Genomic DNA, 27,900 nt, shown 5'->3' on the forward strand with positions numbered 1-27,900 from the left:
AAAGCCACAACATGAACTAGATCGAAGAAATAGGCTACTGACGGTCACCTTGTCCAAAGCAATAGCAACAAATCCAAGGTAAAATTTTGCAACTTTGTTTGACTTATCTTCTTCTAAAATGTCAGAGCCAACTCTGTTTGAGTATAAAATTAGAACTTTGAAAAAGGTTTTAATCTATTTAAAGAATAGAAGAATGTTTGGTAGAAATATTTAATTAGATTTAAATATTGAAAAACTTTTGCAGCAGTGACGATAAAACTTTTATAGTTGTAGCTATGGTTTTGGAGTATCCATCCTCTGATCAGATTTAAAGTTCCACTCAACTGACCATCCCTGCATGTTTGTCTTGATAAAATCAACTTGTCTTAATGTGTGTAAAAGTGCATTTATATACCATCCTTTTTGTTTTTTTGATGGATCCTGAGTCATTGAACCGTAGTAGCAATGCAGTTGAGGCAGTAAGGAATAAGATTGATAAAGAGCATATCAGGAAGTAGATCATTGCAGAAGAGGTTACTCGAAAGCAGATGTTAGAGTTGGAAGTAAGGAGAGAGCTTATGATGGAAAGAGGAATAACAATGTTTGGAGGAGATAGATTTGCTTCTTTCTTCAAGAATCAGGCTGATTCCATGTTTTTTAAAGAAAAGATGGGAATGGGTGTCTCTGCTGTGTCTAGACATGACAAGAATCAGATCTCAAAGCTGCCTTTTCGGTACCGTGCTGTGGAACCAAATGTTTCAATATTGAATCAAAGTCTAAAGGCAGAGATTTTACAAGTGCAGCCCCCTGGCGTTAGCGGACTTTTACTGGTTCATGTTCTTCTTTATTGTTGGCTGTGTTTATTAACTCTTAAATTGCTAATTTACAGAGTAAATAACTTTTTTTTAATCTGAACCTTACTTTAGAAAATTAGACTAAATTGAGTCTAAGTATACTAAAAGAAAAAGAGGGAGCTAAGAAACTCCCCGAAGGGGGTGCATGGAATCATCTTTTGAAACATGTAGCCATTTGTCTGAGGGAATTACTGCACAGGCAGGTCTTTATGTCATTCACTTAACATGCTCTCTTTCTTACTTTTTGAGTAGTTAAAATTATCAATCATGGTTATGTGCACTGCCTCTTTCAAGTTTTTTTTTCCTGTTAAAATTAAAGTATGAACATGTATATCCAATATATTTTCACAAGTAGGGTCTGGGCAAGGTGGCCTTACTCAGTAACGAATATGAAGGGGTTCAAAATTTAAAGAAATAAACACACGAAGAAGTCTTGAAGGGGTGAAGGGAATCATCTTTTGAAACATATAGTCGTTTGTCTGAGGGAATTACTGCGCAGGCAGGTCTTTATGTCATTCACTTAACATGCTATCTTTCTTAATTTTTGAGTGGTTAAAATTATCAATCACGGTTATGTGCACTGCCTCTTTCAAGTTTTTTTTTCTGTAAAAATTGAAGTATGAACATATATCCAATATAATTTCCCAAGTAGGGTCTGGGCAAGGTGACCTTACTTAGTGACGAATATGAAGGGGTTCAAAATTTAAAGAGACAAACATATGAAGAAGTCTTGGAGGGGGGGGGGGGTCAACATATATTTTTTATACATAAAATAATAATTTTAACAATGTAATTTGTTTACATGAACCCTTGAGCCCTTATTAGCTCCCCCTTCCCCCTCGACTTTACCTACGTGGGAGATAAAGAGGTTGTTTCTGATGGATTCCCGGCTCATGAAAAAGTAGTTAGAAAATCTTTAGAATAATGACTATTTTAGTTTTGAACTTTAAAATCTTTACAGTAGTTGTTACATTGAAATCAAATAAAGTAGTGAAAGAGTTTGAAACCAGTGATATTACTGCTATTATGGAAAAAGAAGGTTTTTAAAGTAGCTTTTTGCGTTTGTTTCACGCTGTTTTTGTGGATGGATGGAGTGGGTTAGAATGTTTAAGTCTGTTATTTATTCAATTCAAAGTTTAGTTGATAATGCATGACTAATCAATTTTCTATTTACTTTCATCTGTGTGTAGTTTCTCATGCACAAACAACAATCTTGATGAATACCAAGTAACCTCATAATCTCTGATTGTTGGAAACATGTATTCCTTAGTGAAGGATTTAGGATTTAATTTTTATGGGTTCAAAATTTGAAGATTCTATCTAGTTGATTATTGTCTCTTTTGGATATTATCAAGCATTGTGGAGTATTTTGTCCATCTCATATTTTGTTGTAATTTCATTTTTGTCTTTCGAAGTTCCTCAACGAGAACTAATTCATTCGTTTTAGTCATGGAATGCTCGTTGTTACTTAAGACTTTTACATTTTCCTCTAGAGTCATGCGAACATTGTTTTTAATATTTTTCTCTTTCCTAGAGGATTTGAAGTCATTAATTATTTTTTCATGAAGATGTTGATTAAGATTCTCATTTTCTGCTCTTAGAGATGTATAGTCATTTGACATTTTCTGTTTTTTAGGACATGTTGACTGATATGCATCTATGGGGGTACAAAAGAGAGATTCTCTTTTCTTCTTTGAATAAAGATGAAGATTTTCTTTAATTTGATGAAAACTTACCTTGGACATCTTGTCATTTTCATCTTCTTTTGAGTCTGCTCCAGTACGTCATTTGTGTCATGATTGTTTCTTTGGAGTCACATAGGTTCTCTTCATCATCTCACTCCGTTATTGTTATCAGCATAAGAAATTCATACTTCCCTGTTTCTTCCAATGGAAGTAAAGATTGGTTTTCAAGTCCTCCCTCATCAGATTCTTCACCAGATGAATTTCCCGTTGCCACAAAAGCCTATTTCATAGATAAATAGCCTCTTGATTGATTGGTCTATGATTTGAAGGAATTTATTGATCATTCCTGATCTCTTTTTCCTTTTATGGTTTGTTCCTTTTGTATTCCAGAGTCCACAAGGGATAAAATTTGATGAAATGATCTAGGCTTCTGCATTTGTGGCATAACTATTCTCTGATGTCTTTGTCGGTGATCTTCTAAGGGTTTCTCAAATTATCTAGGCTTCTGCATTTGTTGGAACCTCTTCGTCATTAAAGAAATATTCTCTTCTCGGGACTCATCCTTTTCTTGATTATTTTTCAGCTCATAGGTCATGATATTTCCAAAAAGCTCATCCATTATCATAGTTTCTAGATCACGTGCTTCAGTAATTGCTTCAACTTTGCTTTCCAATGATTCAGGGACAACATTCAGAAGTTTTCTGACAGCCTTTCCAGTGGGTACTATATCTCCTAGTGAGTAGATTTCATTAATGATGGCAGTGAATCGGGTATGCATATTTTGAATTATCTTTCCTTCCATCTTTCTGGACAACTCATACTACCTATTCAGATTATCAATTATGGATTTATTTACCTGACTTGTCCGCTGATGAGCTATTTGCGGTGTCTCCTAATTCACTTTAGCATCTGGACATGCTGAAATTCTATTATACTCATTTGGAACTATTCCACAGATCAAGATTTTCTTAGCCTTTGCATTGTTATGAATTGCCAACTTATCAGCAACATCCCATTCCTTTCTCTCCTTGGTCTTGAGTTGTACCATAAGTTCTTCCACCATCCATAAGACTTTCCACTGAATAGTGGTGTTATTGTCCATGACGCTCCTTCATGTGCAGTAGGTGGTGCAACCATTGATCATTTACAAGGTTTGAACCTTTTAAGTGAAACGACCTACTCTGAGACCAATGGACGAAACCATAACAAGCTAACAAATACAAGAACTAGGTTTTTGCAATAATAGAGAAAATAATAATGTAACAGAATGAAAAAGAGATTTATCGTGGAAAGCCTAATTGCTAACCACGACCTGCAACGTGTAGGATTTCAACAACTTCTCACTAAACTTTAAAGAGAAACTTTAGATTACAACTCAGTAATCAAAGGGACTAACTCTAGTACCTCAAGTGTAATGATTAACTATAACTGCTAAATTTGATCTCCAGGAACTCAAATCCACTTCTTGTTACAAACTCCCCGAGAAGCCAAATTAACTTCTTGTTACAAACCTCACAAGCTCAGTTTCACACTTAGAATAATTACCACTCATCAACGATTCTAAGTTAAACTAACCAAACATCTAGCTTCAGAAAGAAAACCTAATTCTAATTCTTCTTTCTTCTGTAGTGTTCTGCTTAGAAAAACTCGTTTGATGATTGCGAAAGCTAATGTTCTCATTTGATCATTATCTATTTAGGCAAACTTCTCCTTAAATAGAACCTCCTAGTTCCCCACATCTTTCTCTGTTTGTTCTTCTTCTCTTGAGAACCCGGTCCATGTTTTAATTATCAAAACATGTTCAGGATATTGTTGTGTCATCATATTTGTTGTGATTCTCGGAAAAAGGCCTAGATTCCCTAATTTTCTTCCTTTAGATATTCCGTCTAGTCATGTATGTGGTATTCTGGTGACTAGTTTACATAACCAGAAAGCTGTTTAAGTCATCTCTAAATTGAGCAACCAAACCTAGTAATAATTTCCTGGACTAGAAACAGTCAGAAATGAAACGTTACAAATGGTAACGACATTCATTCTTATACAAGTGAGTATTTGCCTGGTTGAGCAGAATCAGGTCAGATGATGCTTACATTTTAATGTGCTCCAAAACATGTTCTCCCCAGGCCATTGTTCCTTGCTTTAGTAGAAGTTACTATCGCTTTTATACATTCATTTAATGTTTATGAATTCGTCAATGCATTCAGATCCGTAAACCATATACGATGTGTTTAAATTTCTGAGAAGTACTACAAATCAAGATTGCCTGAATGCCCGCTTCCAAGGGAAAAAACAGAAACTCAAGGAGGAGAACAAAAACTGGAGCATTGGTATTTTTCCAAAGAAATGAAAAATCATCCAGCTTGTGGAGTGTCCTTACGATGATCTGATATCAAGTCCAAACGTTAATGATCCACCATCCTTGTTGATAGATAACAATGCAAATTACTTGAGAAACAACACAGCTCATGAAAAGCAAAACAATAGGGAGTTCACGTTTTGCTGTTGCCAGTATTACCTTTGGATCCATGTGGTGTGATTTGTCTCTATTATCTATTTTGTTGCTCCTGTCTACTAACTAGTAGCTCATTGTTGTTTTTCATGGAAATTGGATTTCTCAAAAGTAGCTTTTGATACGTGTGGTGTGATTTGTCTCTTTATCTATTTATGCAAAATGTTTAAGTCTACTCATAAATATAAGTAAGTTTGTTTGTATTGCTAGCCAAGATACAAATCGGTAGTCTCCATCCCCGATTCGGTTAGCCTAGAATCACAACATATCATCATTACCGCCTCAAATATTATGTATCAAAAATGAAAAAATCAACCAACATACATACATAGAGTAATACATGCGAAAAAAACCCAGTAGTGTATATATGCTTTCCAAGTTCAATGAACTAGTAATTACGAGGAAATTAACATGAATCCAAGGGTTGTTGCTTTTTATTTGTTTGGAAAATCATTGGCTAAACCAAGAGAGGGGCAACCATCCTTGTAAAGAAAATTCCTAAACTCTCTATTTTGCCTCATTAATAAGTTTTCTTTTTATGCACACAACTATTTCATGGAAGAATCTAGATGGGTTTATGTGGCAATGTATCGCTTAAGTTTATCGATTTCTTCAAATCTTTTAATTATCTCTTTTGTATCACTTGTTTACAGGTACACCTTATCTAAACTCACCATAGAATTCTTCAGAAGCCAAGATATTGTTGGGTTATGAAAGTGATTAGGGCGTCGTGCGGAAGCTTACAATTGCAAATTGTAGAGACCATAAGTCAGATAACAAAGAGTACTCGAAAAACATAATATTATTATTGATATGACCAATTGGCCTACATAATTAAAAATTAGTTAGAAGCATAGAAACTATAGAGATAAAATCTCTCCATAAACAAAAGTCTCTAAACAACTACATTGTGGATTCTATTGTGACTAGGTAATTTACCCAAAGCGCGGGCATTAATAATCTTTTTTAAACTTTTGAACAACCTTTCCAATAATCAACTGGTATAAGAAAAAAAGAGAGTAAATTTTAGTAGGTTTTTACAACATTTCAACTGAAATTAAATGATTTGACATTGTCACATATCTCAAGAATTGTAAATATATAATTAATGATTAAAAATATCTTGATATCTAATCATTTTTATCTTTTACATAATTTATCATAATATATGTATCTGATAATTTTATTGTTAGAATAACTCCTTGTGAAAAAATTTATGTGAATGTTTTCTATAATCAATATTAGTTATAAATAAGTTAAGACCGCTAAAAAATGTACAGCACAACAACATAAATAATTTTTTTTTGAGACAATCTACTTGTATGTGGTCAAACGTTCACTACTTTTCGTTATTGTTACTTTGTTACTCTAATAAAATTTATAGAAGTAGAAAAATAAATTTGAAACAACAACAAAATAATATTGTTGACCCTTTAAGAAATTCTTTCTTCATTAAATTGTTGATCAGAAGGCCCTTCTAGATGCTTCATCAATGCAACTTTACGATTTTCAGAAATATGTATGTATAATTGTTGCATTATGAAAGTACAAGTAGATTAAAATGTTATATTCTAGACTCATGTTAAAGAATATTCTCTAACATTAAAAAAATAAAAATGAGTCTAACCTATATAACTAAAACGCTCAGCAATGACTTGGGACATGAAGGACAACAAATCTATGTTAATAGACATATCTTTTGTAGTTTAAGATTTTACTTTTATTTAGAGTAGGTTTTTTTTCATATTCTTCAAATTAAGCTTGCCGAAAATAGTCATAAATCATATCAAAAATATTTAAAAGAGACTAATGAGAAGGAAAAAAAAACATTAAAAGGACGAAACACTTTGTCCATGTGAGATCATATACATAGCAAACAAAAAATTATCAATATGTCACTCCCCGAGCCTACACTCTGGACGTGGCCGGCACTCAAGAACCATTGCTGGCCCCAAGCGAACCCTTGGACTGGCTTATTTACTCAGTGGAAGACTTTACACAAGATAAATACTTTTAAAACAAGTAAACTGAACTGCTCAAAATATAACTTACAATGTATTATAATAACATTCACTGCCAAAGTGGCAACTCAAATCTCAACTTAACTAAAAAGGAAAAGTAAAGAATCATGAACTAAAATCAACTAACTCTGTCTATGAAGCCTCTATACAACTGAGATGGACATCGGGAAAATACCCATGACATCCTAATGAACTAAAATGTTGAAAGCAATAAAAGGATCCTTAGGAAAGCTAGGAGGCTCACCAACTGACTCTCAGTGCTCAACTGGATCAACGAGGCGCTGAATACTGATCCTGGTTACCTGCGTCGGCATCATAAGACGATGCAGGCCAACTGACATCAGTACATTGAATGTACGAGTATGCGAGTTGGAATGCTAAACATAACATAGGCTTGAAAAAAATCTGAAAGGAACACTTACCTTGGCTTTACTCAACTCCTGAATAACTTAACTCAATATAAAGCAATAAAACACATGCAATATATAGAAAGCCTTTAAAATAGAAGAAAACAACTTAGTTCATTAAAGAAAAGAAATAACAAACTCAAATTTACTTATATAAGAAAGTAATATAGTTTATGTGAGAGATTCTTCAACCGACAACCCCCATTATGAGCCTAAGTGGTGATATAACGTCTAGCCCACACTGCCAGAATTTTCCTATACTTTGTCGTCATATAGAACACCTTAACTAAGTGGATCCACTAGTCTATGCTAAAAAGCACTTAAGGAGTCATCTAAAAAGTATGATCCTTTACTACCCATGATGGCTACATGGTTTATGGAAACGTGAGTTATCTGAACTCAAACTCGTTCCCATATCGGTGCTCAATACTACTCCCAAAATATAATTTAGCTCATATGTTTGTAAAAATAAAATTCTTTTTATGGTTTGAGATAATTACTCAAAAACTTAGCTTAAAAGCTCTCTTGGAAATCTCAGTTTCCCTTTCTTGTTCAAATGTGAAAACATTTTAAACTCTTGGGAATACTTAGTTCCTGATATAATCTTTGAAGAATGAAATTTACTCTTACTCTTTACTGAAAACTAGCTCAAATGCTCTTTGGAAATCTCAGTTTCCTTTCTTGTTTAAATGTGAAAGCATTTACTCTTTGGGAATACATAGTCCCAATATACTCTTTTGAAGAAAATAACTTCAATCTTTACTCTTTAATCAACATAAAACTTGAGTCTTAAAACAAAGTTAAAACATTTGTAAAAGACTTTTGGAAGACTCTATGAACTTCTGTTGACTTGACTCTAATCTTCTCTTGACTTGACTCTTAACTTTTCTTTGACTTGACTCTTAACTTCTCTTGACTTGATTCTTAACTTTCCTTGAATTGAATTATGGATTCAAGGATTGTGATTTGTGATAGGAAAGATCTCATGATGTTTAGGAGTGAATTTAAATCGCTAAACATGAGAAAATGTCAACAAATCACCATCTTGGAGCCAGTTCGCAATGCAGGATGCATTAAAATAATTGATCGTGAAATTAAATTTTGAAATAGAGGAGTCTTTGTCCTCTCCGCTACACGGAAAGAAAATTTTCACACTAAAGGAACAAGTCCGTGACCCGAACCTAATACCTGTTCCTTGTCCGACTTTTTTCTTTTTCTCTTTCTAACCCCAATTCGCCAAAATTCGATTCTTTTTCTCAATATCTCTTTAGATTCAGGTACCCACAACATATACACAAGAATCTAACTCAAAGCAAATCTAACAATCAATCTTTAACTCTCAAGAACTCCTCAATCTCTTCCCAAATTCAAGAACGAAAGTAATTCAAGAATACAACTCAAGAACATCAAATTCTCAATCTTTTTTGGACGAAATTACACTGAATAAATCATGTTTGGAGCGTTGGTGAACGAACCCAATGCTTGTGTGAACTCACATACCTCGTAGGGATCACCCCTTGACGAAAACCACAAGTGATTCTTGAAGATCTTGACGATTCTTGCTCCTTTTCCTCTTTTCTCGTCTTCTTTTCTCTTCTCTCAAAACCCTAACTCAAATTCCAAAAGCGTAAACTAAATTCTATCAGTTAGACATTAAAATAATTACCAAAAACGTAATTAATTGATTGGGTATGGAAAAGACCAAAATACCCTTCTAAAATCCGGATTGGACCTTTCTTATCCAAAATAGCCCAACTTCCAAAGGGAATATCTCACTCATACGAACTCGGAATCGCGCAAACTCGGCGGAGTTAAAAAGATAATTCAACGATCTTTCTGTGGTATCTGGAAGCACACCTAACTCATCCAGATATAGGAGTTATGGTCATTTATAGTTAACCAAAAACTCAAACTTAACTTAACTAATTTTCCAGATTTTTATTATCACAAAAAATCACTCTTTCTAATTCTAGATCTTTCTAGTTCTTTCAATTTGCGAGATGTTACAATATCTCTCCCTTTGGAACATTCATCCTCGAATGAGATTACTCTTAGTAGGCTAAGGCGTCACCTAGCTCAAACACCCAACAAGCAAAGTGTAAATACAACATGTCGTCTTAAAATAAAAGCCAAGAAAAGGATTAGTACCTTAATTTGGAACTTCTCCGAATTCAAAGAGATGTGGGTATCTATTCTTCATACCCTCCTAAAATTCCCAAGTAGCTTTCTCAAAAAATTGATTTCTCCATAGAACTTTGACTGATGCTACCTCTTTTGTTCTCAACTTGCAAACTTGGCGATCTAGAATTTGAACCGGAGTTTCTTCATAAGATAAACTGTACTTGATCCCAATATCTTTAGTTGGTATGATATATTAGTGAAGGATCTCCCATGAACTTCTTCAACATGGAGACATGAAATACCGGATGAACCGCTGCTAACTCTTGGGGTAGCTCTAACTCATATGTTAGCTTGCCAATTCTCTTGGAAATTCTGTAAGGACCAATATATCGGGGACTAAGCTTCCCCTTCTTACCAAATCTCATAACATTCTTCAGGGGTGAAACTTTCAAGTAAACCCAATCATCTACTTCAAACTCTAAGTCTCTTCTTCTAACATCTGTGTAGAATTTCTGACAACTCTGTGCCGTTTTAAACCTCTCTTGAATCACTTTCACCTTCTCCATAGCTTGATGAACTAAAAGCCATCACTTTTTGCTTATGAACACTTACCTTTAATTCAAGCAATAAAAGATCTTGGTCGTGCTTCTCTTTTACTTCTGACACTAATGATGATTCAGCCCCATTCATCACTACTACTCCTCCTTCTGTGGAATCCATTAGTCGAACTCCTAGTATTTCAAGTCTATGCACCTCTTTTGCAAAATGGGCGGTACTACCCATAGATAACCTGCTCAAGGCATCAACAACAATATTAGCCTTACTTGGGTGATAAAGAATTCTCACATCATAATCCTTGAGTAATTCTAACCACCTTCGCTCTTTCTAAGTGAACACATACTGAAGACTTTTGTGATCGGTGAAAACATCCACATGTACACAATACAAATAATGGCGCCATATTTTCAATGCAAATACTACGACAACCAACTCTAATTCATGGGTTGGGTAATTCTTCTCATGAACCTTCAACTGTCTGGAGGCACAAGTTATAACTTTGCATAAACACACAACCCAAACCAACTCTGGATGCATCACCATATACAACAAAGCCTTGCGTACCTTCTGGTAAGGACAATACTGGGGTAGTAGTCAACCTTTTTTTCAATTCCTGAAAGCTTTTCTCACAAGCTTTAGACCATTGAAACTTCACTATTTTCTGAGCCAACTTGGTCAAAGGCTAGCTAACCAACCCTAAGAAACTCCTAATATCAATTGGAGACGTGGGTCTAGGACAATTTTGCCCTGCCTCTATCTTCTGGGTATCAACTCTAATTCCATCACCAGAAACTATGTGGCCCAAGAATCCCACAAACTCAAGCCAAAACTCACACTTAGAGAACTTGGCATATACCTCCTTATCCTTTAGAATTTGGAGAACTTTTTTGAGATGACTAGCATGATCTTCCTCATTCCTCGAATAGATTAACATGTCATCAATGAACACAATAACAACATATCTAAATAAGGCTTGAATACTCTATTCATAAGGTCCATGAACGCTGTAGGAGCATTGGTTAAGCCAAACGATATGACCAGAAACACACAATGACCATAACGTATGGGTCTTGAACGCTGTCTTTGGAATATCACATTCCTTTACTTTCAACTGATGGTAACCTGATATGAGGTCTATCTTTGAGAAACACAAAGCACCCTAAAGCAGATCGAAAAGATCATAAATTCTCGGAAGAGAATACTTATTCTTGCTGGTAACCTTGTTTAATTGACGGTAATCTTACACATCCTAAGGGAGCCATCTTTCTTTTTCACAAATTGGACCGGAGCTCCCTAAGGTGAAATACTTAGTCAAATGAAACCTTTCTCTAAAAGATATTTCAACTGCTCTTTTAACTCTTTCAACTCTTCTAGTGCCATGTTATATGGCAGAATAGAGATAAGACGCGTATCATGACTAATATCTATACCAAAGTCTATTTCTCTCTCAAGAGGGACTCCGGTAAGATCATCTGGAAAGACTTCTAGAAACTCTTTTACTACTGAAACTGACTGAATAAGAGGTATCTCAACACTAGAGTCATTAACTCAGACTAAGTGATAGACACACCCTTTGGAAACTAGCTTTCTCCCCTTAAGGTATGAAATAAAACGACCCTTAGGCACTGCTGAACTACTCTTCAACTCTATAACTGGTTCACTGGAAGCTGGAACTAGACTACTCGAGTTCTACGATATATTGATGCATAATAGGCATGAAGCCAGTCCATACCTTGAATGACATCAAAATCCATTATATCTAACTCAACTAAGTCAGCCATGGTACTCTTGTGATTGACGGAAACAGAACAATCACGATAGACTCTTTATGCTAAAATAGATTTACCAACATGTGTAGAAACACTGAAGGGCTCAAGAAGTTGCTCAATAAGAATATCAAAATTGAAGACTTAGATCATACCAACGACAACATCTGGCGAATCCTCTTGCTCTCGATGACTAGTGATGGCATAAAGATGGTTTCCTTCTTCACCTGCCCTTGAGTTAGCTGATCTAGATGCAGCTCTATCTGGTGGAGCAACTGAAAAAGACTGGGCTCTATTGCCCCCCATTACCATTACTCTGCCTATTGTTATGATACTCTCTCATAAAATGACCATTCTGGCCTCACTTGAAGCAACCAGTGGAGCCATCACGACACACCCCTGAGTGATTCTTACCACACTTAGCACATGCAGGAGTCTTAGTACCCCCTTATGCCTTACTACTTTGCGAATGCGCAGGTCTAGCTCTGAAGTTCTGAGAATTCTGACTATTGTACTCACATTTGTTCCTTGATGCAGGTGCACTAGCAGATGATGGAGCAGGTCCTTTTTGCTTATGTTGGAAAGAAGACCGGTTTGCATTACCCTTTTGCTGCCCATATTCATTCTCTGATGTCTTAGCCTACTTATTCTTAAACTCTTCTCTATCCTTCAGTTGGTCCTCCTCAACTTGTTGCACATGGATCATCAGCCTTTCTATGCCCATGTAACCTATTAGCATGGCTGCCTTACTTCCCTTACTTGACAGACGAGTCAACTCAACAACGAATAAACTCATCCTACTCCTCCATGTCAGCAACCATCTCTTTGCTTCTCTTAGCTCACGGGGAAAGAAACACCTAATGAAAGCACTCTCGACCATAGGCCAGCTCACAACCGGTTATGTGTAAGCATTAGTTAGAAAGAAACAGTATAGAGATAAACTTTATCGCACGAATTGAGTATGAAAGAAGTGAAGGAATTCCTAAATGTTGCAGCCTCCTAATTATAAATGTGGTGCGCTTCACACTGATTACTATGACTCTACAGACACGGCTTCAGAGACTCCCTAGAAATCTTGAACTCTGTGCTCTAATACCAAGTTTGTCACTCCCCGAGCCTACACCCTGGATGTGGCCGACACTAGAGAACCATTGTTGGCCCCAAGCGAACCCTTGGCCTGGCTTACTTACTTAGCGGAAGACTTTACTCAAGATAAATACTTTTAAAACAAGTAAACTAAACTGCTCAAAATATAACTTAGAATGTATTATAATAACATTCACTACCAAAGTGGCAACTTAAGTCTCAACTTAACAAATAAGTAAAAGTAAAGATTCATGAATTAAAATCAACCAACTATGTCTATGAAGCCTCTAAACAACTGATATGGACGTCGGGACAAGACCCATGACATCCTAATGAACTAAAATACTGAAAGCAATAAAAGGATCCTCCGGAAAGCTAGGAGGCTCACTAACTGACTCTGAGTGCTTAACTGGATCAACGAGGCACTGAATGCTGATCTTGGTTACCTGTGTTTGCATCATAAGACGATGCAGGTTAACTGGCATCAGTACATTGAATGTATGAGTATGCGAGTTGAATGCTAAACATAACATAGGCTTGAAAAGAATTTGAAAGGAACACTTACCTTGACTTTACTCAACTCCTGAATAACTTAACTCAATATAAAACAATAAAACACATGCAATATATAGAAAGCCTTTAAAACAGTAGAAAACAACGTAGTTCGTTAAACAAAAGCAATAACAAACTCAACTTTACTTATATAAGAAAGTAATATCGCTTCTGTGGGAGATTCTCTAACCGACAACCACCACTATGAGCCTAAGTGGTGATACAACGTCTTGCCCACGCGGCCAGAACTGTCCTATACTTTGCCGTCATATAGAACGCCTTAACTAAGTGGATCCACTAGTCTATGCTAAAAAACAGTTAAGGAGTCATCTTGTCGTTTTGTCTACTTCTTTGTCTGAAAACTCTTCGTGTTTCCAGTCAAAGAGGGGCAAATTGTAGACACATAATTTTTGACCGGACATAAAGTCTTACACTAGTTTTTATTCCTTAAATATTTCTTTTATGTTTAAATTCAATATTTTGATTTTGTCTTATTTTAGTAAGTTTATTTTTAAAAAAAATTGAAAAAGCAAAAATATATTCTTTATTTTAATTTTAGCTTAATAAATAAGCTAATATTTCTCATTTATAACTTATTTTTGCTAGTTTAAAAAATAATTAAATAATATTCTTATATTATATTATATTAGCCTAAACTACCCCACTACCCCAACCCACCTACACTTACCCCATTACCCACTTACACTTTCCTCCACTACCCACACCCACCCACCACACGTACTACACCTAAACTACAACAATACAAATACACACACACGGACAACAGATAGCAATAGAAAAACCATTCAGCAACAGAGACTAAAAAAAAAAAGAAAAACACACATTCATATCTTTTCTTAATTTTTCTTTATTTTCATACCAACACAATACATATATCGCTCCATACAATCTACAAAAGATTTGTGGGTGTTTTAATCGAGCTTCGATCAAGGTTTTGTGGTACTTATTTTCTTCATTTGAGGTATAACTTTGCCTTAAATCTTTAATTTATTTATGGAATTTGTTGTAATTTTTATGACCAATTTTCTTATATTTTATTTTTATTCATAATTTGATTGAAATGAATAATTTGTTAGTTGTTATATCTCTATTTGATGAATGAAGATAGATCCAACCGATGATTATTTTTATTTATTTCCTTTTATTCGTTAGTTGTGATCTCTTACAATTGAACAAGTCATGGTGTTGTTCTTGTCTTGATTTAGATAATAATGATAAACTAGAAATTGTTAGGCTAAAATAACTAAATAAAGTATTGTCATTTTTATTTTATCAAACAAAAAATAAGAAATATTTTACAATTCTTTATTATTTTGTTGGATTAAAAAGTGTGTGCTAATTTTGACGTTAACTTGTAAAGTAATAAAAAAAAATAGAAATAATCCAAAATTTCATATTGTATTCTAGAAGTGTAGATTTATTTTACTTTATTTGATTTTGTCCTTATAAGGAATAATTTTTTTCTTTTAATGTTAGACAAAATTTTTGACACATTAAAAAGGAAATAGTTTCAATAAAGAATGTGGTTACACATCTTTTTTGAAACATTAAAAAAAAATCCAAGAATGTGGTGACACTCCTTGGTAAAATTATTCTAATAAATATTTTAATTTAATTAAAATCAAGATATGAGACATAAAATTATTAGGTGTGAGATTCTTGAGAGGAAAAAGGCAGTTATCCCTCTAAATGTCAAGACCAAGAATGCGGTTATGCATCTAGGTTCAGACTAATAAAAAATTCAACCATAAAAAATAAGTAAACTATGGCATGTAGACACAATATATACAAAAATAGTATAAATAAGTATAAGTCAATAAAAGCGACCGTCCTAAAACCACAGGACTTGAGAGGTGCCTAATACCTTACCCTCGGTCAACAGAATTCCTTACCCGAATTTCTGGTTCGCAGACCAAAACTAAAGAGTCATTTTCTATTGATTAGGGATTCAAAAAGGTGACTTGGAACACCATAACTCAATTCCAAGTGGCGACTCTAAAAAACAATTAAAATAATCCTTAAATCAATACCGTCACTTTAATTGGAAAAACCCTTCCGCTGTGCGCAAAAAGGGGTGTGACAGTGTCAGTGAGCCATTCAGCAAGAGCAAAGTACACAAATATTTAATTATCCAGAAGAAGAAGAAGAAGTTTAAAATTTTCATTTTTTTATAATGAGAGGAAATTCATCTATTTATAGACAACAAAGGGTAGTGTGAACAAATGATTATTGTGTCGTATCGAATAGTTTACAAGACATTAATGATGTAAATGAAAATGAAAATTATAACATTTTATCATTTATCCTTAATAACATAAGCATAAATTAATGACTATAAAAATACATACCAGGATCTGTAACATAAGCAATGGTGTCAGTGAGTCACTCAATGGGAGCAAAGTACACAAATATTATGTGAAGAAGAAGAAGAAGAAGAAGAAGAAGAAGAAGAAGAAGAAGAAGAAGAATAAGAGTTTCATAATTTTCGTTGTTTTAAAATGAGACCTCTATTTATCGACAAAAAAGGGTAGTGTGAACAATGTTTATTGTGCATTATCGGAAATGTTACAACTATTTGGAGAAGATGTATGCAACTCTTCGAAAAGGTCACAACCTTTCATAAAAGCCACAACTTTTCATTAAAGTCGCAACTCTTCATCAAAGTAGCAACTTTTGATAAAAGTCACAATTTTTCATAAAAGTCACAACTTTTCATAAAAGTCGCAATTTTTCATGAAAGTTGAAGGCTAGTATTATAAATTAATAAATTAAAAGGGAATTCTTGTTTGTGGTGGTGCCACGTAGGCGGGCCTAGAGTTCTCTTTTATATATATATATATATATATATATTATATGATAGACGATTTGCTTTGAGAATAGGGATTTTCAATTTATAGGATTCCAGACTTTCTCTCTAAGGAAAGAATAAACCAAATATGCACGAAAAACATATTTTCCTTTCATGAAAAGTAAAAACATTTATGGTAATATTTTGTCTGTTCTTTTATGAGAAAATAAATTTCAAATAAGGTAAGAAAATCAGGGCAAAATCCTAACAGATATTTCTAAGAACAACTGTTACTACCAGGTACAAGATAGAGTTAACAAAGAGTAAAACTTTTGTAATTATTAATTATAGGCCCGTGAGATATGTACCAAAAGAGTCATTGCAAAGCTTTATAAGGTGATTATTGTTGGATATTAAAATGTGTAAATAAGAAATAAAGTATTTTTTTTGAAAAAACGTAATTTGAATAGCATATTTTTATATTGAAGGGTGGTTGTGACTTTTTCGAAGAGTTGTGAATTTCTGATTTTTAAGACACAATAACACATGTGTTGCTATCTTTATTTGGGTATAAATAGAGAAGCGTTTTCTCATTTTTTATATGCAAATTTTTCTGATCTTCTGCTGTTCTTCTGCACTTTAAAAAAACTCATGTGTTGTCGAGTGAGTTCACTGTTCACTGGAGTTTGTATTACCACTGTTCTGCGAGGATGTATTTCGTTATCTCAAGTACATTGAAGAGAATATAATTTTCCTAAAAACATAACGTAAATTCACAATCAACTTCACCTTCATCTTGCGGTATCTTGAAAGTAATGTCACTCAATATGCTTAAAGCATGTAGAAAGAGTGCACAAGAATTTTTGCAAATTTCACTTATTTACCAATAGGGTAGTTATAGAAATTTTATTTATTATTACCTAAAAGATACCTACATGTAATTGACTATAAATAAGTGGAACTAATTAACTGAAAAAATCTCTATATTATCGTTGTGTATGTTTTAAATAAGTCTTCTCAAAAAGTAACATGATAGAAATGAATAAGGTAACACTGTATTTATGTCATTTTAATAATGTAACATATATATTAAATAACATAACAAAGGAGATTATGGATAGCTTAATTTAACCAAAAGATGAGGAAAAAGAATTAAAAGAACCCATGATGATCAAAACCAAAAGTATGGTTATGAGGATAATTTGTAGCATCCATAACAGGCCTGAAGTCATAATTACTAAAAATTCCAACGTCATTCTCAGCTAAGAAAGATGAATAATTACTATTCTTGCATGAGTCACCACCTATAGGGGCTTCCCACCAATATTTGGTGAAATGTTTCACTCTTTTTCTTCTTAACTTCAACTTCATCACGAATTTGAGTGAGTTGCAAGTTGAGCTCACAAACATTTACATGTTTATTATGAGGCTCACAAACATTTAGAGAATATGACTTGGAGGTGATTCTTGACGTTTATTTTGGCAATTTTGATCTTCTGCCAACCCATGTTTGGCTTCATGGACAGATTCTGTAATTTTGATTAGTGGCAATACATTCAGTGGCTTTAACCTTAATTTTTTCTAGTTTCAACATAATCTTTGGACAGATTCTCTGGCAATACTTCATCATTTAATCTCTGTTCTTTTGAAGTCTGGACAACATATAGATCCTAATTTATGCAATCATTGTCCAAATATACTTGTCTCTTACATATAGAAGTACACTATTAAATAACTTGCACAAATTATTTATTAACACATCACATTTTGGAAAAGAAGAGAAAAAATTCCTTGACTAGTGATTGAGTGGATTATTAATAAACCATTCAGGGGCTTTTGAATCTATTTGTTTCATCTCTTTCAAATACTTGGAGAATTTAGGATTTGTAGTCGCCCTAGCAGCTTTCCATAGGATATCCTTTAGTGATTGTCCTCCAAAACCTTCAGTTTTGAAATTGTTGTGTAGATGTCTCACTCAAAATCTGTGCGCAACATCTGGCATTATCTCAATGATGGAATTAAACTCTTTTGTTTATCAGAAATGAAAGTCTATGCAAAAGGGTTAAGTGATATTCCTAGGTCCTCATTAGGAAGCGTTAAAAACCACTTCCATGTTTCCTTTAGTTCACCTTCTACATTTGTGAATGCAATAGGATATATGTTATTGTACATCAATGCCTACTGTTGTCAATAGTTGACTCCCATTTTGTTGTCCTTTCAAATGACATCCATCGACCCCTATTATAGGTCGACATACAGCTAAAAAGCCCTATTAGCAAGCTGCAAAGCATATATAAAGTCTTAAAAATATTTTTCTACCATTAACCATTGCTTTTTTATTTTCATCTAGCTTCAAAATACACGTAGTCTCTAGATTACTCCTCCTTAGCTAAGCACAGTAATCCCATAGCATATCAAACTTCTCTTCTGTAATTAGATCTAATGTCTTCCTCTTTGTCATATAAGCTTGGGTTCGAGTAATAGTACAATTATGAGTCCTCAGCACTTGAGTTTGGAATTCTTTTACTCCCCAACTTGGATTTATTCTAAATTCTTCAACATACTTCTTAGCTAAAACTCCATAGTCAATAGTCTTGTTATCTCTTTTTTTGCCACAACAATGGTCAATGCCTATTGTCTTGATCTTTGAAAGGTGCATCACCTTTAAACTTTGATGCAAATATGAACCATTTGCAAGGTGACACCTTACAAATTGCCTTTGACCTTGTACTTTCGTTCTTCTTAAACTTGATGTATTTTTTTTGTAACACAACATGTAACTCAATTGCTCACTTGAATTCTTTGCTATTGCCGAAAATCATATTAAGCATAAACTTAAATTTTGGATTATCCAAATGTCTAGTTGGAGTAAAAACAGTAGATCTTCATCATCATATTCTGCATGCAAACTCTTTAAATCCTCATATGATGTAGCACAATCATTTTCTTGAGTGTCATTGGGAAACATAGCCAACATGTTTGAGACAACTCTAACCTTCATTGTTTTTTCTTTAACTTGATTTTCTCTATTTCTCCCGTTAAGGCCAACCCATTCTACATTAGAGTTAATGATTTTATCAAAAATCATATCATCTTCTTCCAAGAAATAATCAGTCATTAAATGACTCACGTTCTTCACATGTGGCATCACACTAATCACTTTTCTCTATTATATTCACATCTACAAAATCTTCTCCGCCTTGTTGTGGGTTGCCCTCAGAATCAACTACATCATAGTTCCATTGGTCCTCTTTCGTGTGCTCAACAAATATTCCTACTTCTCTACTGTCAGACATTTCATAGACAAGGTTATATATATATCTAAATCAGTTGACAAAAGTCTTATACATTTCTCAAAATAAGGCCAAACATGAACCAAAATTTCACCTTTTTATCATTGACTTTAAACTTTTTCATACAGTGCCTCATCTGAATAATGGAATTCTCATCTCCATTGCAATAGTCATAATAAGTTATATGTCCATTAACATAGTTCATTACTCAAACACCCACCAACCCTTATAGTGTAATTTAATGGTGTACATATATGAATCTTCACCTTCATATGTCATGTGAAAGAAAAGGTAGAATCTATTAGTGTTATTGTAATAAACATCTCTAATAGAAAATGCAAATGATATAAATCCAACACAAAAATATGTAACCAATCATGTACATCCAAATAAATTTTGAATTTGAGTAATGCAAACTTCAGTTTATAAAAAAAAGTTCAAATAGATGTATCATAGTTTATGATTATTACACATTTAACTGTGTGCACTTATGAATTTTCATTTTCATCTATTTAAAAAAAAAGAACATGTGTTATGACCTAAAAATGAATTGATGACATTCGTATTATCCCACCAAGACAAGTCAGCCTAATACCCAAGCAATACGATAAATGCAGAAATAAAGTGAGAATAAAAGTCTAACACTATAAAATAATGTGGAAATTGTTAATTAATTTAAATATACCCCCAAAACCTGCTTGTCAAGTTTACATGTTTCTAATGTATTACAATAGATGTGAAAGAAATAAACAAGTCTCAAATGATGTTGTCTCTAAAGTAGAACAAGATAATAAGTAGGATTAAAAAGGTCTCCTCAAATGGCAATCAACTACCTCACAAATCTCCATAGGAAACCTCGGACAAGAAGATAAGAGAGAATATCATGAAGATTCAAGCTCATAACCTACAGAAATGTAGAAGAAAGGGGTGAGTACCAAACCACAAGGTACTCAGTGTTAGGGTTTTGCCCTGATTTTCTTACCTTATTTGATGTTTATTTTTTCCTAAAAGAAAAGACAAAATATTACCATAAATGTTTTTACTTTTTCCGAAAGAAAAATATAATATTCTTCCATATTTAGTTTATTCTTTCCTTAGAGAAAAAGTTTGGAGATCTATAAATTGAAGATCCCTATTCTCATAAAGAACAACAATAGCATCCACAATGTAGACCTTTAAGAGTTTAGTTTATTGGGAGATTTTTCCCTCTACACTTTTAATGTCTTTTTATGAATTTTTAAATATGTAGACCAACTGATCAAATCAAATAATAATATATTGATTTTTAGTATAAGTTTTTGTCATCTGATTTATCGACCATATGATATGGAATTGTAAGCTTCCGCATGATGCTCTAATCACTTTCGAACCCAACAAGTGGTATCAAAGCACATAGTCCAACGATCTCATGATCCAATGGTTCATCAAGGTTGAAGATGCATTCAAGCGGTTTCAAACCAATTTGTAACAAATTTGATGATAATGATGATTTTGTCCAACTACATGGGGGGAAGAAGTTTTAAACCATATTTTCAACATTTCTGTTGCTCCAATTTTAAAAATAAAAACAAAATATTTTTAAACCATTTTTAACCCATATATTTTAAACCTTATTTTTAATCATGGCAAGTAGCACTGATGAAGACTACGTGAAGAACAAGATTATCATGTGTGAAAAGAAGGTGGATCAAGTTTTGTCAACAAAATCCAACCAAAAGGGGAGATTTGTTAGGGTTTTGACTTGATTTTCTCACCTTATTTAAAGTTTATTTTTTCTTAAAAGAAAAGACAAAACATTACCATAAATGTTTTTACTTTTCCTGAAAGAAAAATATAATATTCTTCCATATTTTGTTTATTCTTTACTTAGAGGAAAAGTTTGGAGATCTATAAATTGAAGATTTCTATTCTCATAAAGAACAACAATAGTATCCACAAAGTAGTCATTTAGAGACTTTTGCTTATGGATAGATTTTCTCTCTACAATTTTCATGTTTTTTAATATGTAGGCCAATTAGACAAATTCCATTTAATAATTTTTTATTATTAGTATAAGTTTTCATCATCTGATTTATCAACCATATGATATGCAATAGTAAGCTTCTGCATAACGCCCTAATCACTTTTGAACCCAACACTCAGCAGGTGAACTCCTAAACACAAATTAAGAATATAGAATACGAGTACTCCTACCACCCCATGCGAACCTCCACAGCTACAAACTTGATCCAATTATACCAACAAAATACAATGGACTAACCCAATTTTACACTCACTTTCTTAGAAAATCCTTAATTGCCTTCACACAAGTATATTCCCTGGACTTTGTTTCAATAAGCTTGTCATTTCGATGTCAATCCACTTATTTGGAGCTTACGATGAAATTACCAATCCTAATTAGATCCGCGAAATACACTTCACAACCTGAACACATTAATACCTTACCAGAGATCCACCACTATAGTTTTCCTTAAAAACAATGCTTAACCCAAGTTTTTATATTAACAAACTAGTTGGTGCTTAAATATGAATGAAACATTGAATATCATTTTATGAACATGTGGTACAACTGATAACTCCGTAGGTAGTTAGTATTTACACTTGAAAATTGACATACCACTAGTACCATATCGTGAAAGTCAGTTAGATCCACCACTAGAACATATCATACCAATAGAAAGATTGTACCCAAATAGCCACATATTTCTTCCCATTAAGTAACTACAATAACAACCAAATCGATATATATTCTTTCTCAGATCAGGTCTATAGCAGGAGTAACACACTTCATAACTCTAACTAAGTAAGAATCAATATCATTGTAGTAGTTGCATCATGACCCTTTTGACATACACCCAAATCATAGTACTAATTCTGACCTCGATTAATGCTACATAGGTCTCATCCTACGGTAAGCAATCCATACTTGTTATGACATCTTTACTAATTGTAGTTTTCAAAGTCACAATGTGCATACCTATTTATTCCTTTAATAATTCCACTTCCAATTGCTGAACCACTCCAAATATTGTATATACCACATAATTACTATTCACTATTGTTGGATAACTATCCCAAAAAAGATAATACGTTTACGAAGCTCCTTGGACCATTGTCCAGCCTCATCATTTAGATATCCTCAAAATGCTTTGTCGATCCATCACCTAACTCAACCTCTTCAAATTACTGAACATTTTGAATCTGACCACACATCATTCTCATAAGTCTATCACTTTCACCTTAGTATCAGGTCTAACATCAAAGCCATATACAATACATCAATTTCATAGAAGAAGAACGATGCACGAGTCATCACTATAAGTTACAGAGAATGGAAGGAAGAGATAAGAATCAGATCGGACCAAGGACACACGATAGAGATTCCAAAAGTGAAGATTTTTCCTAAAAGTCAGTATAGCCTCTCAAAGATAACAACAAACGTCTCCATGCCGATACACGAAAATCTACTAGACTTGGCTTGTGAAAACGTGAGACCTATGAACCTGGGGATCTGATACTATTTCCTTACAACCAAAAAATGGATGTGTTGACACTCGTCTTATTCCACCAAAACAAGTCAACCTAAAACCCAACAAAATATATTAAATGTGAAAGAAAAGCGAGAATAAAAGTCTAATACTATAAAATAATGTGGAAATTAATAATTATCCTACCCCCAAAACCTGGTTGTCACGTGTACAAGCCTCTAATGTATTACAATAAATTTGAAAAAAATAAACAAGTCTCAAATGATATTGTCTATAAAGTAGAACAAGATCATAAGTAGGAGTAAAAAGGTCTAATGAGATGACATTCAACTACCTCAGAAATCTCCATAGGAAGCCTAAGAGAAGAAGAAAAGAGAGAGTATTGTGAAGATTCGGGCTAATAATCTACACAAATGTAGAAGAAAGGCGTGAGTACCAAACCACATGGTACTAAACAAGCGAACTCCTAAATACAAGTTAAGAATATAGAATACGGGTACTCCTACCACCCCAACCGAACCTCCATAATTACAACCTGCATAAAATCAACCCAACCTAACTATTCACAATTTCATAGCACACAACTCAATTACAACAATTACAGATCAGTAACATACAAGATCAACTTCATCAATCACAAGTTCAACTGAAAGGCACTCACAAGTTCACAAATGATAAAGATATGCAATGCAATAAAATGTAATGTTAAGTATGGTGATGCATGTCTGACCTAGTGATACACACCCGTTGTTTCTTAGTCCGGGACCTAAGGAGGACATACATATCTGTCAATGCATCCATTGCGGCATACAATATGATCCTCGATAATAGAAATTCATCGCGGTGTGTGTCACGTCCCTCGATAATAGAATCCATCTCAGCGTGCGACACATTCCTCGATAATAGAATCTATCACATTGACACGTCCCTCGAATCATAATATATGTCACAGCGTGCAACACGTCCCTCGAAATGTTACATTCTCTTTAATTTCTTAATCTTCCGCAATTCACATAGCAGTTATCACAGCCATGTCTCAAAACCAATGCAAATGACATGTTCACAAAAATAATGAGGAGATGGCTTTTTCCATAACAATGCACAATTCACAATAATACATCGTGGTACGACATCAAAAATTAATCAATAAGTCTTTCAAATCATTCTCAACACATCACACACCAATAATAAATCACATTCCTTTTTATTACCCCTTTTTCATCATTAGAATTATTCAATATGGTCGTTACAATATGATTATGTCATTCTATTAAGTAGAACAAACACAAAATGTAATATGTCAAACAAATTTAGAATATGCACTACAAATATTTGATTTTATAATTCTTATAGGTTTTTCAAAAAAGAAATTATATTTATTCTTTATGTAAAATATTAGATGTTGCGTTAGTAATCCTATAACTCAATCTTTTGCTCATATTTTCATATAATCAAAGATTTAGGCTATAACTAAATTAATTGAGTACTTACATGCCGGCGTGAATTGTAGCCCATTCTTGCTTCAACATTTTGTTGTTAAATTGAATGATATTGTTGCTCTTAAGTAAGTGTACTAAGTTGTTTTCAGTGTTGCAGAAGGAGGGTCTAGATTGTATTCTCATATAAGTGGGGAGGCAACTAAACAAAAAAATTGTTCATTAACCAACGAACACATAGAGGGAGTAAAAATCATGATTTAATTTATAAGTAGTTCTCTTTGATTCCTAGTAAATATCAAACTTCAATAAAGAAGAGCACAAATATTGAAAAAAAAAATTAACATCCATCTTGAACATTGAACAATTCAACTATTTTGAACAGTGAAAAAAATCTCAAAAATTCAGTTAATATGAAATAGAGGGAGTAATATTTTATAATAATACTTGATTATTTCATACAAGATCATTAATTATTGGGGAGCCAATATATTTATTTTTAGGAACAATTATTACTATCGGCTAGAAGATAAAGTTGACACAGAGAAACTTTTGGAGGGATTAATTCCAACTTTTGTAATAATTAATTAATCATCGGTAACAAAACCCTTTTCGTTAATTTTAATTGTTGGATATTTGGGAAGAATTAATTTAGGGGGGCGTGTTCAGTGTTCGGTTCGAGATTCTCAAATTTTGAGTTCGGTAATTGGTAATTAAAAGTAGATATCATATACTAAATTTTTAAATTTTGATTCGGTTATTTAGTAATTGATAAATTAAACTTTAATTTGGTACGATATTCGATAATATCGTATTGAAGTTGCAGTTGATTGTATTACAAAGTTAATATTATTTCTCTGATTATTTTTATTTTTTATGTTGATGCACGATAAAATAGAATATCAACAAGTAAAAAGACATCAAGAAAAACAGATTGATACAACTATATATATATATATGTGTGTGTGTATTTGAGTTGTTTAAGTTTATTCTTTAACTCTCTTTGGATTTGTACTAAAGAGTAATGAACATGTTGATATATGACTTTCATTAAGTAAATTATTTGGTATTCAGAAAAAAATCGAATACCAAATGGTACTAATGTCTCATACCAAACTCAAACTCGAATACCATAATTCTAAAAAGTTTACTCCAGAATATCATACCAAATATCGAATTATTGAATACCAAATTATCAAAAGTTTTAGTTCACCGATTCGATTTTCAATATTTTATGTCCAGCTCTAACAATCACTGCTAAGCTTTATGACGTGATATTGTTGATTTTTTAAAAGGTGTAAATGAGAAATAAAGTTTTTTTTAAGAAAAAAATATCAATTAGAGAAAGAGAAGACATGCAATTTAAAAGGTGTTAATGAAAAATGAAGTTTTCTTTTAGGAAAAAAACATCAATTAGAGAAAACATGCCGTTTAAAAGGTATTAACGAAAACTGAAGTTCTTTTTAGAAAAAAAAATATCAATTAGAGAAAACATGTAATTTAAAAGGTGTTAATGAAAAATGAAGTTCTTTTTTAGGAAAAAAACATCTATAAGAAAAAACATGCCGTTTAAAAGGTATTATGAAAAATGAAGTTTTTTTTTAGGAAAAAACATCAATTAGAGAAAACATGCCATTTAAAAAGGTATTAATGAAAATGCAGTTCCTTTTAGGAAAAAACATCAATTAGAGAAACATTGCAATTAAGAAGCTGTTAATGAGAAATGAAGTTCTTTTTAGGATAAAACATCAACGAGAGAAAATATACTACTTTTTGTTTGCTATAAATAGAGGTTTCCCTCAGTTTTCATATATTTGCTGATTTCTTACTCTTCTTCTTCTTGCACTTCAATAAATCTCGTGTGATTTCAGATTGAAAGAGAATAAGCAATGTGTGAAGGAGATAGATTGAAGAACCAGGCTGAGGCCTTTGAGGAGATGATCTCGGAGGTTCCTTCTCAGTACCGTGCTGGGGAATCAAAAATTTTAATATTGAATCGAAGTATAGAGGTGGAGATTTCACAAGAACAACCCCCTGGCTTTAGCAAAATCTTGCTGGTTAGTGTTCTTCTTTATTGTTGGCCCTGATTATTAACTCTTAAATTTCTGGTTATATCTGTTTCCTAGACGTTATCAATGGCAAGTGAGTGAATGTTGAGCCAAATCAGGAAAGTGTACTCCAAAATATGTTTTCTTAATAAAAACAAGTGTAGATTCATTTAATGCTTTCAGATCCGCAAGCCATTTACGAGGTGTTTAAATTTCTAAGAAGTGCTTATTTTGGCATTGATACAGGCTAAGCCTGACACTATTTACTCTGGAGAAAAACGGAAAGCTATAACTCTAATTGAAGAGGTTGCTGATAAGCCTTCGTTAAGCAGTGCTCTACTAAAAAATGTTGCGGAGTGGAATTGTGAACTTTATCAGGTATGTACTACAAATCAAGATGGCCTGAATGATCACTTGCAGGGAAAAAAACACAAACACAAGGAGGCAACTTTTAGAGAACAGAAGAAGGACAACAAAAACTGGAGCATTTGTCTTTTTGCAAAGAAATCAAAATTCATCCAACTTGTAGAACGTCCTTGCGGTGATATGATATTAGGGAAGAAATCAGAGGAAGGATCATCAAGTCCAAAAATAATGATCCACCATCCTTGTTGATATATGACAATGCGGATGACATGAGAAAGAGCGCAGATCATGAAAAGCAAAACATTAGGGGGTTCACGTTTTGGTGTGACACATGCAAAATAGGTTCCTTCGCTGAAAAGGTGATGGAGGCACATAAGATTGGAAAAAAACACAAACGCAAAGAGGAGAACAAAAACTGCAATGTCGGTCTTTCACCAATGAAACCACCATTCATCCAGCTTGTGGAATATCCTTCCGATGATATGATATCAGGGAAGAAATCAAAGGAAGGATCATCAGGTACAAATGATAACGATCAACTATGATTTTATTCGCAAGGACAAGTAGTGTAAAAAATGTAGAGGAATGATTGTGTCAACAAATAGTAGCTTATTTTTGTTGTCAAGTAAAACTGTTGTTACCAATATTACCTTTGGATTCGTGGTCCTGTCTACCAATACTATTTCATTTTTTTTGTTTAAGGAAATAAAATTTATGAATGATAACTTTTGATACATGTGGTGTGATTTGTCTCATCTATGATCTTGGTTAGATGTGTGGTTGAATTTTGAAAGGTGTGAATAGAAAAGGAAGAGCTGTGACTTTTATTAAAAGTTGAGACTTTTCTTAAGAGCTTTGATGTTTTTAAAAGGTTGTGACCTTTTTGAAGGGATCTGACATTTCGGAAAGATTGATATAGGCC

The 27,900-nt window shown here is 33.4% G+C and overlaps 1 pseudogene; it reads left to right on the forward strand.

Moving 5' to 3' along the window:
• Positions 1–578: 578 nt before the first annotated feature.
• Positions 579–27,523, forward strand: LOC125863955 (uncharacterized; annotated as a pseudogene).
• Positions 27,524–27,900: the final 377 nt, after the last annotated feature.

Source organism: Solanum stenotomum, chromosome 5 (genome assembly GCF_019186545.1).
Source record: "Solanum stenotomum isolate F172 chromosome 5, ASM1918654v1, whole genome shotgun sequence".
NCBI classification, from domain to species: domain Eukaryota; kingdom Viridiplantae; phylum Streptophyta; class Magnoliopsida; order Solanales; family Solanaceae; genus Solanum; species Solanum stenotomum.